The 16,516-nt window shown below is 44.8% G+C and overlaps 1 protein-coding gene across 4 annotated transcripts in view; it reads right to left on the bottom strand.

The window, feature by feature from the left end:
- Positions 1 to 16,481, bottom strand: part of LOC126101165 (trichoplein keratin filament-binding protein) — a 796,043-nt gene extending 779,562 nt beyond the window's left edge. For 2 of the 4 annotated variants that reach the window (XM_049911860.1, XM_049911861.1), the window contains exon 1: positions 16,349 to 16,480. The gene's annotated coding sequence lies outside the window, so the exon portion shown is untranslated. Of the gene's footprint in view, positions 1 to 16,348 lie in introns of all 4 variants that reach the window. The other 2 variants (XR_007522283.1, XM_049911863.1) reach the window with 2 other exon arrangements.
- Positions 16,482 to 16,516: the final 35 nt, after the last annotated feature.

Here is a 16,516-nt window from a genome sequence, read left to right as displayed (position 1 = left end):
ATGGAATGATCACATAGGTTCAGTCGTGGATAAAGCAGGTGGCAGACTTTGGTTTATTGGTAGAATACTGGGGAAGTGGAATCAGTCTACTAAAGAAATTGCTTACAAATCACTTGTGCAACCCATCCTAGAATATTGCTCAGGTGTGTGGGACCTATACCAGATTGGACTAACAAAGGATATTGAATGTATACACAGACGGGCAACAAAAATGGTCACAGGTTTGTTAATCCACGGGAGAGTGTCACAGAGATAGTGAAGAAACCGAAATTGCATGCTCTAAGACATACATAAACTACCCCGAGAAAGCATATTAACAAAGTTTCAAGAACCGGCTTTAAATGGTCATTCTAGGGATATACTACAACCCCTACCTATCACTCACACAGGGGTGGTGAGGATAAGACCAGAATATTTACTGCACACACAGAGGTATTCATTCACACAATCATTCTTCCCATGCTTCATATGTGAATGGAAGAGGAAGAAAGCCTTATATCTGGTACAATGGGACACACCCTCTGCCATGCACTTCATGGTGGTTTGCAGAGTGTATATGTACAACAACTGTACCTGCTTAACTGTTTGTGGGGTCAGAAAATTTTCAACTGCTTCTGTAAGACAAGGATCAATCTGCATGCCATGTTCATTAATCATGTGCCCCAGATAGTTTACCTTAGTTTGTACAAAATGGCACTTGTTCATACTACTTAAGACATCCTCCAAACATCTTGCACACCCCAGTAAATCCTTCGAAAGGACAATTACATCAACTACATACACCGAGCAAGCTTTTGATTTTAATCCTCTTAATACCTCATCTGACAACTGCTGAAAGTTGCTGGTGTAACCTTTAGTCCAAACACACATGTTTGTAATGATAATGGCCACATGGTACCATGGCTTATCATGTGGTGTCATTTCCAATTGATAGTATCTGCTCCTGTGATCCTTACTTGTAAAAAACTGATACTGAACAGGTTATCCCGAGTTTCTCTGATGTTTTGAAATGGATAAGCATCCAAAACAGTTTGTGCATTTACATATCTGTAGTCACAGCAAAATCTGCATTTCCTTGTTCCGTCCTCCAATTTTTCTAGCACGACCACTGTATTCACATTCCTGAGGCTATCACTATGTTCTATGATCCCATCCTGTAGTTGTTGCTCAATAAACTCTTCTGCTAACGGTTGCAGTTGCCTTGCTATAAACTGGTGTACTATCTGCTGTCGGTATACGATTTTGTGTCACCGGGATTGCTGGTAACCTTCCACCCGCACAAAATAAATCACTAAACGTCACCAACAAGTTTTCCATAGCCCCTTCCACAGCCTTTCAAGGGACCCACTTCCCCTTTTAACACTTCTGTGTCGACGGTTTGTTTGTGCCTTTCCTCTAACTCAACCTATTGAAGTTCTCATCTTCCAAGACTTCCCGAGTGGCTATTACTGCACTTTTTGACAGAGTCACCTTCCCTCTGCCAAATTTATCTGCACTAACCGGAACCATTCTTTCCCCATTAACATCACTCAAACATGCCAAACTCCTCCAGCCAAAACAGTGTGAAGATTCAACTCTTCACTGCTTATGAGTGGTTCAACCACATACGATGTTTCTGTCAGTAAATTGGTATCTACTGAAACCCATACTATCTACCCTCTACCTGCTTGTATTTTATCCTACAGATTGATCTTTACTGAAACCGTATGCAGTCCAGTTGGTCTCACTTCCATGATAAGTGAACCTTCTGTAATTGCCTCAGCTGGAACTGTTTCCCCCAACTGAAACGAAGTCCCACTGAGTTCTTCTGTGGATCGCCAAAGATCAGCCTTAACATGATGTTTGTCAAGAAAGTCTAGCCTGAGAATCACTGAATAACCTTTGCCTATGTATGGTATGACAATATGTCCACGCATTCCCTGAACTTAATTTTCACAACCAAAAACTCTAGTACTGCTGTATATAATGATGCTACACTATTATTGGCAACCGATGTTATCTATATCATGATGGCCCCAGTCCTCTCCTTCCCATGAGGTCCACACTGATATAGGACACATGCGCCTCTGTATCTACCAAAAATCTCTGTTTCCTGCCACTGACCAAGACCACTATGCAGCATTCCATTTCAGCACTAATTAGTGCACTGTTACAGTCTATCAAGACTGCCTACCAACAGCTGAAGCACTCTCATTTCCATTTAACGGCCACTTCCCTTGCCGGTGCTTCCCACCTTTCCTACTTCTACAATTAGATTACTGGTGGCCCACTTTGCCACATGCTTATCTCTCTGCTTGTCTTCTCGCTTCCTTACATGCCCCTACTGACCACACCTAAAACACTTGATTTCAGGAGCTAACAGCTGGTGGTCCACTCTTTGCTTTGTTGCAATATCCAGCTCCTCTACATCTGTTGCGATCCTAAGAACTGACACTCAGTACTTCGGATTCTCCAATTGTACCCTCTATGATGTCTCTGTGTGTATACCATGCAGAAAAACATTGACTGCTATATTTTCTGCCTCTCGCAATAACAGCCTACTAGCTTCCGCATTCGGAGTTTGTATATACTTCTTTGCATTCAGTTTAGGGTTTCTATCTGAGAACACCTCTACAGACTGGTTGTGCTGCATTGACAAAACACTGAGTTTCTCCCAAAGAAACCGCACACTATTTTGCTTTTGGTACTGCTGGCACAGTCCAGCGACCCATCCCTTAAACGTCAGTGCCTTACTCAATGTCTCATGGCACACAATGTATGCTTTGGTATCCCCTGCCAAATGCTTACTAACAACATGCAGGGTTATTTCGTCTAACCACCCATGCACCTCCACAACATCCCTTACAACATTAACAAAAATTGTCGGGTCCTCTGTTGCCTTGCCCAAGAAAAGATTAACTAATGCAAACATTGCCAAGTCATATGGAACAGAAGGCACTCCGTCTGACTCCAATTGCAGCTGAACCTCATTCCAACTCACAATTAAATTCGAAATTTCTCTTGTGCTCCAATTCCTGTGTCAATGTGTGCACTTGGTGCGTTAAAGCAGCAACTGCATGCACGGTACGGGTAACACATGTTTCCACTATCTTGCGTACTGTACTTCTACTGTAAGAAAAAAAAAAAAAAAAGGCCTTCCATTTTAATCCCTCAAAAATGTAATCACAAATTAATTCTTCCAGCAAATTATCACCCATCTACTTAGTACAGCTACTAGTCAGACAGCCAATTCAACTACACACAGAACAAGTACCTCCTACGGCTATAGTACACGGCAAATCGTGCCCACACACATTACAAAATGGATACCTCACTGGTACTAAATTATCATGTTCAGCATTACCTCTAAACAAAGATTAGAGCACAAGTTCCTGTAGCTTCACAAAAGTAACTCTTGGCATCACATTTCCTAGCTCACACAATTAACTCTGACATCGAGAGTGAACACCAAAAATAACACAAATAAAACTAGTATCACCGCACCACACTGTGCTGGTTGGTTGGTTTAAAGGAGGGGGAGGGGACAAGGGACCAAATTGTGAGGTCATCGGTCCCTTGTTCCTGGTAAAATAATTACACAAGGGAAAGAAGAAAATAAAGGAGACGTACAGCACAATAGCAGGAGAATGGAAGAACCAGAAGAACAACAGAAGGACAACCAACACGACAAAACAGGAAAAAGAAAACCACAGAGAGAAGCAAGTAAGAGATAGAAGGGATAAATACAAGAGAGCGGATGACTGTGCCTGGCTGACTACAAGAATAAAAAGGGAATGCCATCCACTCTGCGACACATTAAAACATCCAGCCTAAAAGCATTAGAGTGGGGAACACTAAGGACGAAGGACATGCGCAAAAACTTATATAGAATGATAAAACCCACTGTCACACATATAATGTAAAATTAAATTAGTATTAGTATTGTGGTGTCACTGCCAGACACCACACTTGCTAGGTGGTAGCCTTTAAATCGGCCGCGGTCCGTTAGTATACGTCGGACCCGCGTGTCGCCACTGTCAGTGATTGCAGACCGAGCGCCGCCACACGACAGGTCTAGAGAGACTTCCTAGCACTCGCTCCAGTTGGACAGCCGACTTTGCTAGAGAGAGTTCACTGACAAATTACGCTCTCATTTGCTGAGACGATAGTTAGCATAGCCTTCAGCTACGTCATTTGCTACGACCTAGCAAGGCGCCATTATCATTTGCTATTTATCTTGTGATGCATGTACCGTCAGACCGATGTACACCAATTATGGATTAAAGTTAAGTATTCCAGCAGCAACATACCTTATTGGCTATATTAATTATATTGTCCTGTTCCAGACCTCACGCCAGCCTGCGTGAGCTTAAACACGTGCCTTTCGGCTACCGGTCATAGTGGCTTGGCTGTCTTGCCAAGTCACAACAAGTATTAAATTGGTATTTTCTGCAACCGCTCTAAGTCTTGAGTGTGTGAATCATAGTATTCTCCTAGATAAATTGACATTTTATGGGATCAATGGTATAGACAATCAATGGGTAACGTCATATCTAACCAAAATAATATAGAAAGTTGTATTTAGTAATTCAGGCACTATAAGCCAAGGGACATAATCTCGACTGGAAAGAAATCACATATGGTGTTCCCCAAGATTCAATCTTGGGTCCGCTACTGTTCTTCATATATGTAAATGATCTTCTGTCTAGTACTAGTACACAACAAGAAGAATTTTCTCTCTCCTCTCTTTTAAGATGACACGAGTATTGTAATCGATCCAAGCATATATACAGAAACAGAAGAAATGGTAAACAAAATTCTTAAAAGCATCGTTGACTAGTTTTCTGTGAATAGTCTCATGTAAGTTTTAATAAGACAACATACTCAGTTCTACACATCTAGGTGTACTATGCCAACGATGAGTGTAACACATGGTACAGAAATAACAAATAGGTTGGTTGGTTGGTTGGTTGCATTGAAGGGACCAGACTGCTAGGGCCATCAGTCCCTTTTGCCAAAAACTTCAAACACCCGCAAAGCATAAAAACGAACAATGGAGATTACAAGAGAAGACACAGGACAAGAAAGACTCAGAGACCAGACAGAAGGAATTAAAATCACACAGACTGTGACAGTGGTTGGCCGACCGGAGAGACAAAAAGGAAAAGCCAACCACCAAGAAACACACTAAAAAATCCAGTCTAAAATCGTAGGCTAAAGGCCAGACAAAAAAAAAGAGAAGTACTTAGATCAAATGAGAAAAGCCTCCTGCCCGAATAAAACGCAAAACTAAGCCTGCCATGGCAGTGTCATCTGTTAAAAGGGCAGAGAGCGTATAAGGTAGCGCAAACATCTGCCTGAGTGCAGTTAAAAGGGGACGGGCCAACAGTATGTGGACCACCATCAAAGTGGATCCGCAGTGACATAGGGGTGGGTCCTCACGGTGCAATAAGTGGCTGTGCGTCATCTGGGTGTGCCCAATGCGCAGCCAGCAGAGAACAACAGACTTCTTGTGAGAGACCCGCAAGGAGCAGTGCCACGCACCGGTAGTCTCTTTGATGACCCGAAGTTTATTAGGTGAAGGCAGGGAGCGCCGTTCTTCACCCCAGGTGCGAAGTACCTTCTGCCGCAAAACGGATCTGAGGTCACTCTCCAAAAGGCCAATTGATAAAGCTGGTGGACTGACAGCCTGTTTGGTCAGCACGTCAACACGTTCATTTCCTGGGATGCCGACATAACCTGGTGTCCACACAAAGAGCACAGAGCGGCCGCAACGGGCAAGAGTATGGAGACACTCCTGGGTAGCCATCACCAGATGAGAGCGAGGGAAACACTCTTCAATAGCTCGTAAACCACTCAGGGAGTCACTACAGATAACGAAGGACTTACCTGAGCAGGAGCAGATGTACTCTAGGGCCCGAAAGATGGCGACCAGCTCGGCAGTGAAAACACTGCAGCCAGCCTGCAATGAGTGTTGTTCGTAATGATCCCCTAGAGTGAGTGCATAACTGACACGACGAGCAACCATCGAACCGTCAGTATAGACCATGTCAGAGCCCTGAAACGCGGCAAGGATTGAAAAAAAGCGGTGGCAGAAGGCCGCAGGAGGGACCAAGTCCTTCGGGCCCTGGGCCAAATCGATTCGAAGGCATGGGCGAGGCACACACCACGGGGGTATACACAGAGGGGCCCGGAAAAGAGGTGGAAGACGGAAAACCCCAAGCCCAGAGAGAAGAGCTCTGACGCGAACTGCGATCGTACAACCCGACCGAGGCCGGCGTTCTGGGAGATGGACGACAGACTGAGGGAACGGGAGATGATAATTGGGATGCCCAGGCAAGCTACAAACGTGTGTAGCATAAGTGGCCAGTAAACATTGGCACCAGAACCGCAGTGGAGGGACACATGCCTCCACAAGTATGCAAGTCGGATCCCGCTGTCAAGGATAGGGTCCAGCACCCGCAACGTGGAAGGGAATGCTGAACCATAATCAAGGCTCCCATAATCCAGACGGGACTGAATTAACGCCTGGTAGAGCCGTAAGAGGATAGACCGATCGGCTCCCCTGCTGGTGTGGCTCAAGCAATGCAGAGCATTAAGATGCCGCCAACACATCTGTTTAAGCTGCCAAATATGAGGGAGCCAAGTCAACCAGGCATCAAAAACCACACCCAAAAACTGATGTGCCTCCACCACAGCAAGAAGTTCGCCGTCAAGATAAAGCCGTGGCTCAGGGTGAACAGTTTGTCGCCGACAGAAATGCATAACGCAGGTCTTCGCAGACGAAAACTGGAAGCCATGCGCTACAGCCGAAGACTGCGCCTTGCGGATAGCGCCCTGCAGCAGCTGTTCAGCAGCCGCAATGCCAGTGGAGCTATAGTATAGGCAGAAGTCGTCAGCATACAAGGAAGCTGAGATAGACGTCCCCACTGCCGCAGCAAGCCCATTGATTGTAATTAAAAAGGACAGACACTTAAGACAGATCCTTGTGGGACCCCATTCTCCTGAACTCAGGAGGAACTATGTGAGGCCACAACTTGCACATGGAAGGAACGAAGCGACAAAAAGTTGTGAATGAAAATCCGGAGTGGACCACGAAGACCCCAACCACGAAGCGTAGAGAGGATGTGATGATACCATGTCGTATCGTATGCCTTCCTCACGTCAAAGAAGATGGCGGGCAAAGGCCGTACGGATGGCAGACTCCAGGCACACAAGATTATCGGCGACAGAGCGGCCCTTACAGAACCCACCCTGAGACGGAGCCATCTGGAAGGTCCCGAGACTCAAGTAGACAACTCAAGTGCCGGCTCACCATGCGTTCGAGCAACTTGCAAAGAATGTTGGTGAGGCTAATGGGGCGGTAGCTGTCCACCTCCAGTGGGTTCTTGCCAGGTTTCAAAACGGGGATTACGGTGCTTTCCCGCCATTGCGACAGGAACTCACCCCCAATCCAGATACGGTTGTACATGTCTAGGAGGTGTCGTTGGCAGTCCACCGAGAGGTGTTTGAGCATCTGACAGTGGATGCGATCTGGCCTGGCAGCCATATCAGGGCAAGCGGCTAGGGCACTTTGGAATTCCCACTCACTGAACAGAACATTGTAAGATTCAGGGTGGCGTGTGTGAAATGAAAGGCTCTGACGTACCAACTGCTCTTTCATGGAGCGGAAGGCCAGTGGGTAATTCGCAGAAGTGGAACTCTAAGCAAAATGCTCTGCTAAGCTGTTTGCAATAGTGTCGGAGTCAGTACAAACTGCTCCATTCAGTGAAAGCGCAGGGACGCTGAGGGGGGTCCAATAGCCATAGAGCCGACTAATCTTGGCCCAAACCTGCGATGGAGAGATATGGAGGCCAATGGTGGAGACATACCTTTCCCAGCACTCCTGCTTGTGTTGGCAAATGATGCGGCAGGCCCACGCACGGAGCTGTTTAAAGGCGATGAGGTGTTCCAATGAGGAATGCCGCTTGTGATGCTGGAGCGCCCGCCTGTGATCTTTAATCGCCTCGGCGATCTCAGGCAACCACTAAAGCACATGGAATGGCAGATTCTGCAGCAGTAACGATGCCGGTGGTGACCGAGTGAACCACCGCATCAATGGCGTCATTGGAAAGAGACTCAATAGTGACAATGGAAGAGAACAAGTACCAGTCAGCCTTACCCATAGCCCATCTGCAGGTGCACCCAGAAGCGTGACGCTGTGGCAAGGACAGAAAGATTGGAAAGTGGTCACTACCGCACGAGTCGTCATGCACACTCCATTGGACAGACGCGAAGAGGCTAGGTCTGCAGATTGGAAGGTCGATGGCTGAGTACGTGCCATGTGCCACACTAAAATGCGTGAAGGCACCATCATTTAAAAGGGAAAGGTCGAGCTGTGCCAATACATGCCCAACGGTGGCACCTCGGCCACTGATCCACCCCAAAGTGGGTTATGGGCGTTGAATTCGCCCGGTAACAGAAAAGGGGGTGGCAATTGGGCTATCAGTGCAGCCACGACATGCTGTGGGACATCACCATCCGGTGGAAGATACAGACTGCAGACAGTAACAGCCTGAGGCATCCACACCCGAACAGTGACAGCTTCTAAATGTGTTTGTAGAGGGACAGACTCGCTGTAAAGGGAATGAAGGACGTAGATGCAGACCCCACCAGATACCCTTTCATAAGCTGCTCGTTTCCTATAATAACCCCGACAGCCATGGAGGGTGGGGGTTCGCATTGCCGAAAACCGAGTTTCTTGAAGAGCAATGCAGAGGAAAGGGTTAAGGCTGAGAAGTTGTCAGAGCTCAGCAAGATGGTGGAAGAAACTGCTGCAGTTCCACTGGAGGATGACATAGTCCATGGCTGAGAAAGGCGTGAAGGGACTGGGGAGGCAGATTACGCCGCTGGGTCACCTGCTGCCACTGATTGAGCACCTGCGCAAGTGACATCCACTGCGTCCGAGGGTCCGGCGAGATCTAGGTCCTCAGCGGACGCCAGAATCTCTACCTCATCCTCAGACGCTGAGCTTGTAGGAAGCAATGGGATGGGTGCCACTGCAATATCTGGATTCTTGGGAGCCTTCTTCTTTTTCTGCTTTTCGCACTGGGCCTTCGGTGGTTCTGGTTGGGAGGGCTTCACTGGGTCAGTCTCAGTGATGGACGAGAACCATGAAGCACTACGACCAGCGACCTGTGGTTGCTTCAACCACTAGCAGGTGTCCGCTTTTCCACTGGTCAGAATATGAGAAGGGTTGGCCAAAAGGGACCCCTTCCTGGCGAGAGGAGCCGAAGAAGACTCACGCTTCTCTGGCTGGGAAGTGGGATCTGATGTCCCTGATGATTGTGGGGGTGTTGCTCCTGAAGTAGATGGAGCAGGAGCGACAGGGAGTGAAGTGCCCCCCACCATCAAGGGAGCAGGTGGATTCTGACGGATCAGAGAGCCAACTGTATGCAACGAAGCGGGAGATGGTAGAACCGTTGTCGCAGCGGCGGTGTAGGTGTATGTCATTGGCACAGGATGGAGTCTCTCATATTTCCGCTTAGCCTCAGTGTAGGTCAGGTGGTCCAGGGTCTTATATTCCATTATCCTCTGTCCTTTCTGGAAAATCCTAGTCCGGAGAGCAAGGGGAATGGTGTTCGCCGCAGTTAACACAGGTGGGAGGCAGGGCACATGGAGTATTGGGATGCGAAGGGCATCCACAATCTCGACACGCGACACCAGAAGTACAGCGGGATGACATATCGCCAAATTTCCAGCATTTAAGGCACTGCATCAGAGGAGGGACATATAGCTTCACATCACAGTGGTAAACCATCACCTTGACCTTTTCGGGTAAGGCGTCACCCTCAAAGGCCAAGATGAAGGCACCGGTGGCTACCCGATTATCCCTTGGACCCCGATGGACGCGCTGGAGGAAGTGAACACCTCATCGTCCTAGGTTGGCGCGCAGTTCATTGTCTGACTGCAAAAGAAGATCCCTGTGGAATATAATACCCTGGACCATGTTTAAACTCTTATGGGGCGTGATGGTAACTGAAACACCCCCCAACTTGTCGCAAGCGAGCAACCTCCGTGACTGGGTAGAGGATGCTGTTTTGATTAGAACTGACCCAGAGCGCATTTGGACAAGCCCTCCACCTCCCCGAACTTGTCCTCTAAATTCTCCACAAAAAACTGAGGCTACTTCAACATAAATGATTCACCATCAACTCGCATACAGACGAGGTACCGGGGTGAATAAACTTCACTTCCTTCTTTACCCACACGTTCCTCCCATGGAGTGGCCAGGGAGCGAAATGATCTCTGATCGTATTTCTTGCCATTGAGGTTAGACCTCGATCGCTTAGAGATGGCTGGTGGAGGCTCACCAGCGAGAGACGATGTACCACACTTCACTGTGGGTCATCCGCCCTGATGCCACCCACTCCGACCAGGGGCTCTCCCCACGGGTGCCACCCAGCCACATCAAAGACCACCTGGCAGGATGGTCTTTGCCGGGAGTCCTGATGCCCCAGAGAGATAGGCATCTAATCCTCAGCATACGTGGGGAGGTAGCAGCTCAGGCATCAGCAGTGCGATCCCTGTGTAGTCAGGGGGCTATCACCAAGAGGATACATGACAACCCCACCACAATGGACTGGCTACCGTGCTGGGTTTCGGGTGTCGAATATCCATTTGTATCGTAACAGGGAAGATGGAAGCGCACAGTTGAGCGCATGTATGCTACCCGGAGCACACCGCAGCCGAAGTGGCCGGAAGCTCGGTGTTGAGGCCAACTCCATGACGATATCGAGTGTGCCAGATCTGAGGGCACGATGGATTTATGATACACCACGTACGGCGTCCTTCCCCAAATGGTACACACTAACAGAGAAAAGTACAGGTCAAACCCCTTAGGGGACCATCGCATTAAGGCTGAAACGTTGGAGACTCCTTTTAGTTGCCTCCTACGACAGGCATGAATACCAAGGTCCTATTCTTACACCCCGACCCGCAGAGGGGAGGGGGGGGGGGTAACAAATAGGATGGAAACTTCAAAATTCATAGTCGTCTACATTGATGACAATTTAAATTGGAACTCCTAAAACAACTTAGTTCAGCCACATTTTTGGTTAGGATCATTGCAAATCTGGGGGAGAGTACTTCATTAAGGGTACACCCGCAAATTACTGCACTTGACGAGATGACACTGTGCAGACCAATTGCACATTTCATGAAATACATAAATAAGTGGCAGGCCCGGATCCGAAGGGAGGGGGGAGGGGGGGCGGAAGGTAAACAGAGGTATCTGCACCGGGCGGCAATTTCATGGAATCAAACAATGGAACATTCAGGTTGGAATGTCAACAATATTATGACAAGGAAAGTCGCTACTCACCATATAGCGGAGATGCTAAGTCGCAGATAGGCACAACTAAAAGACTTTCACAAATAAAGCTTCCGGACATTAAGGCCTTTGTCCCCCCCCCCCCCCCCGCGCACACACACACACACACACACACACACACACACACACACACACACCCGTACGTACGACTTCAGTTGCCTGAGACTGCGGTCGTGAGTTGCAGTATTTCCGTGCGCACGCGTCTACGTCTATTGTTGACGAAGGCCTGTAATGGCCGAAGGCTTTATTTGTGCCAGTCTTTTTGTTGTGCCTATCTGCGACACAGCACCTCCGCTACGTTATTATTGATATGATTTTGAAACGCAACCCTGTTGGTTTTTGAACACATTCTAAGCTGATTTTTGAATGCGTGCGTAGTGTACGTAATGTGTCTGTCGCATCAAGAAACAAACACCTTCCCCGATCACAAAAGAAGATACTACAAGAGCTGAGCCAAATGAACCCGAACGGATGAATGCCAATCGCTGTTTGATTATGTGATTGACTGGGTGTGCGAATGATAAGCGTTGTTATAGTAATTAGCGACATCCATGGATTCAGACTACAAGAGTGGAAACAAACGACAAGCAGGAATAACAGGTAAGAAACATAACACATAATCTTCCCGGTGTATCCAAGAAAATGAAATTTTGACAAAAAATTTTTGTCAGAGCGCTACCCTACTAGGGGCCAGTTGTACAGGTGCCGATTAGCAGCCGCTTTAAATTCTGTTCTCGAAATAGCTCTGAAAACGCCTAACGAACCGGAGAAGAAACGCGGAACCAAACCGGTTATTCCGGCAGGGTCAGTGAAGTTAACCGGACAATAAGCTTTGACAGTGCCTAGTGATGATAAGATTGTTTGTTAGAACGAGGAAGGAAAAGGAACGGGAACATCACACAAATTATATGGAAGAATATGACTATTCCAAATTTATACAAAAATTTCGTAGTACTGCTACTTTTCGATCTCACCCTTGGGACACTGGAGCATATGAACAAAATGTCAAACTATTTCCTAACATAAAAATTTTTGCCTGTAGCAGGCGTAATAGGCATTTGATATTGGTACTTTGTCAATTACATTCTGTCGTGCTATTTATGTAAATGACATAGATAGAAATTTGTACCAAAACAGTCGGGCCTATTTGGCGTGTGTTACAATTGCTGCACTATTAGAAAGGCGTATTTCGTTTTATCTAGCAGACAGTGACAAACTAGACGTTAAAATGTAGAGAAACCAAGCCAGTCTTGGGTACTATCCGTATTAACAGCTTTTTCAGTATTAGACAACGACATTTTGATTTCTCATGCAGCAAAAAATTTGACGAAATTTGATGTGTTGCAGATTCTTTCGCAGAAGGATAGAATGAGAGTGTAAAAAAAAAAAAAAAAAACTGCTGGGACCTAAGAATTGAAGAAATGTACTGTCTTGTTTGTCTCTTGCCTTTGCTGGTTTTGTTTTTCCTGTATTTAATTTTAGGTCACACAAAAGACAAAGTTATTAGCTAATCGGCAATATAGAGCGCAAATTTTCTGAAGAGTTCTTATTCCCCCGGTCACAAATAATCCCACCCAGTATTGTATTAATTGTGAGGTATATATATATATATATATATATATATATTTTTTTTTTTTTTTTTACGGGGGGTAGGATGTCAAACCGGCCGACTGGGAGCAGGAGATTTTAATTCCCACTGTTCTGAATATAGGTTTGAAGGATTCCATTAAAAAAAAAAAATACAAGTTTGAATTCCACAGAGCGAAATATAGTGATATAGTGACGTGCGATAGAAGAATGCTGTGTGAAGGGGCGTGGCGCTGCATTTTGGCACACACATATCTCCTCGAACATATGTTTTATATAACAACCTCTTCAGAAAGATGTAGGCTACGAAATGAACATTTTTTGAAAAAAATAATTGACTTTCTATCGGAGAGGGGCGCGCACTACCAAGCTTTTGCCACGGTTCGGCAATTAAGTAGATCCGGGGCTGATACGTAGTTTCCGTCTTTACTTTGCCTTCTTCACACACATTCAAATACGTAAAAGTCAAATAAATTTTTATATTCCTTGTTCCTCGCGAATATCACTTAATCGCAGACAATGTTCGTTAAATGCTGTCTGTATGTGCTCCTGTACGCAGCTACTTGACGTGAAGATTACTGTTCGTTGTACAGAGAAGTGTTTCAATCCATCAGACAGGCTTTTATACGTACTGTAAACACCAGACACTATGGTTGTCCCAAGTAAGATTTTTTTTTCCTTAGTTATATTCAGCAGTATCTCATTCGACAACACGGAAAAACACTGGTCACTCTTTCAATAGCGCCGAATATTCATCGCCCCGTTGCATTACTTCCTCCTCAGAACAGGGATTCACTTCAACAATTAAATCTTTTCCTAGCAAATTAAAAATTTTTTCTATAACACACATTCCTGTACAATATTCCTTTCAACTAATCACGACCGAGCGAGGTGGCGCAGTGGTTAGCACACTGGACTCGCACTCGGGAGGACGACGGTTCAATCCCGCGTCCGGCCATCCTAATTTAGGTTTTCCATGATTTCCCTAAGTAGCTCCACGCTAATGCCGGGATGGTTCTTTTGAAAGGGCACAGCCGGCCGACTTCCTTCCCCGTCCTTCACAAATCCGATGACCTTGCTGTTTGGTCTCTTCCCCCAAACAACCCAACCCATCACGCGTCCATTTCCAGATTTTAATCTTAGAGATAAATTTGTTGCCAAACTTAAAAACCATTAAGTGTCATACATAAATGATAGACGGAAACAAGCGAACCAAAAACCTTTCCATAATGAGAACTGTTGCTCACACCCATTATTTCCTTTACACGACACCGCCATACCGTTTATTAAAATTTTTTCTTCAGTTCGTAACGACAGGGACACATCACTTACCTATTTCGCGATGAAACCTCTGGTCATGCACCCATTTATTATTTCCTTCTCGACTTTTAAATCGTTGAAAAAAAAAAATCCAGATAAATTCACCCGCTCGTTTCAGCAGCTCGGGAAAAGAACTCACTCAAAATTAAAACATGTTCGAAACCGATCACAAACTGAATAACCGCCAAACTATTCACTTGTCAATACTAGCCAAAGGGAATACAAATGGTCAGAGAAAGAAAGCGAACTTCAAATTTTCACACATAACGCATATCCCCGACTTGCCAGTGTTTTAACTAATAAATTAATTAATTAATTCATTCATTTTATGAAATGATCGTATTGCATTATTGGCCTCGGGGCCCCTTCTGGGTTTGTTCAGCTGATTACATTCTAAATAGTTAATACTCCGCTGTCAAGATACGACTTGTATTTATATTATGAAACTGTAGTGTGAAAACAACAACAAAATAAGCAATGTATCGTGAGCTACAGGTAATGCAATGTAACTGTTCCCCTATGTTTTAGGTCTGTTCGCATTTAGGGAAAAGCAGGAAATTTTACTCGGGGCATAAGCTACGGCTAATGGGGCGGCTATATAATTACATAAGGAAATTAAAAGAATTTCTTAATGGCAACTCCTTCTACTCATTTGATGAATTTTTGGATATAGTAAGTGGGTAATTCCCCTCCATCCCCAAAAATAATATTAAGTGTCATGTAATATTTTGTGTAATGTAATCTCTTGTATAGACACCTTTTATTAACCTGATACGTTCCACATCATTACGAAGTGTCGTATTCATGGTCTATGGAACAAGCACTAATCTAATTTAATCATACAGAATACAATACCAAACTTCCGCGTAACTAAACATACAAACTTCCGCATAACTAAACCTCAAGTCCTAGATGAAAAAAATATATTTTAGGTAAAGCACTTGAAATATGTTTCAAACGGGGTTAATTGTTACGTAACATCTAACAGCCAAACTCTCACCTTTCCTTACACAGATCTCGGGCTAACCTACAGATTACACTGTCATCACACACAGATTTTTTGATTTACTGGCTGGCTTATATGCAGCTCACAGCCAGTTAGTCACCTTCAACCTAAACTGTGTGTCGGGCTGTGCTACAGATCAGTCTGTCACCACAGTCGGCTTATTAAACTGTGTTCACAACTTCATGCTAACCACAAGGTCAGAAATCTATTTATTATCTGGCGCTATTTTTAACAAAGGTGATAGTTTATTAAATTGTCGAATATCATTGTCAGTGCCATTTCATAAATGCCAAAATACGAAAAAAAAACCTATGAAGACGAGTTTAATCTTTCGATTGTAATTGTCATTTGAGCTAACGTATTACTTCTAATGCTAATTTCCACCGTAACATACGTGATGCACAGTAACTAGACTATTACATCAGAATATTGTTATCACTTCATCAGTTCCTAATAATATGACATATATTCGATTTGAAATATAATTAGTCCATAAAGCAGACGACGATTTTTTCATATCGTTAATAATTATTTAAATATAAGAAAAAAGTACAACAGGGCCATACACTTGTGACACGAAAACGTCAATGTATATGCCACATCGAATTTCATGTCAATCACTTAACCAAATGCTACATTCGGCCGGAAAGCGATCTCGTATCACACTGCAAATTAAGTTTTCGTACCCTATGTCCCTTAGTTACTTCAACAATTTTTTTTTTTTTTTTTTTTTTAAAGGACCGTGAACACGATGCAATTTTATCTTCTACAAACATTACATATTTCGTCACTTGTGTAAGCGAAGAACTTCCCTGAACAGAAAGTAAAAAATTCGATCTGGGTGATTTTTTTGTATATATAATTTGTCTGTTAAAAATCTGCCCGCAATTGACCTGCGTTCGTTATTACACCACAAGGTTTTTCAGCTTTAGGAGACGAAATAGAATTGGTACATTGTTCCACGCGCCAAGATCTTTACGTGCATAACCGCTTGTTTTAGACATTCAAACGAATTCATCTATAAAAAAACGGTGTTGTACCATAAAACTAATAATCAACCTTCTGGTATGTGCACTTTAACTTACCTCGCACAGCACGTCACACAGCTGTCCGCTAACTTTCGAAGTTCGTACAAACTAAGCGCCGGTCGTAAACAAACATTCACAGTCACTTGTTTACAGAGATCTTATGTTTTCTTTTTCAGAAGCGTCGTCTGTCATGAAAATTTGTGAAGTCGAACATACTGCAAGCAT

The sequence above is a fragment of the Schistocerca cancellata genome, chromosome 9, assembly GCF_023864275.1.
Source record: "Schistocerca cancellata isolate TAMUIC-IGC-003103 chromosome 9, iqSchCanc2.1, whole genome shotgun sequence".
Lineage (NCBI taxonomy): Eukaryota > Metazoa > Arthropoda > Insecta > Orthoptera > Acrididae > Schistocerca > Schistocerca cancellata.
This window is presented reverse-complemented; position numbering and strand designations above follow the sequence as displayed.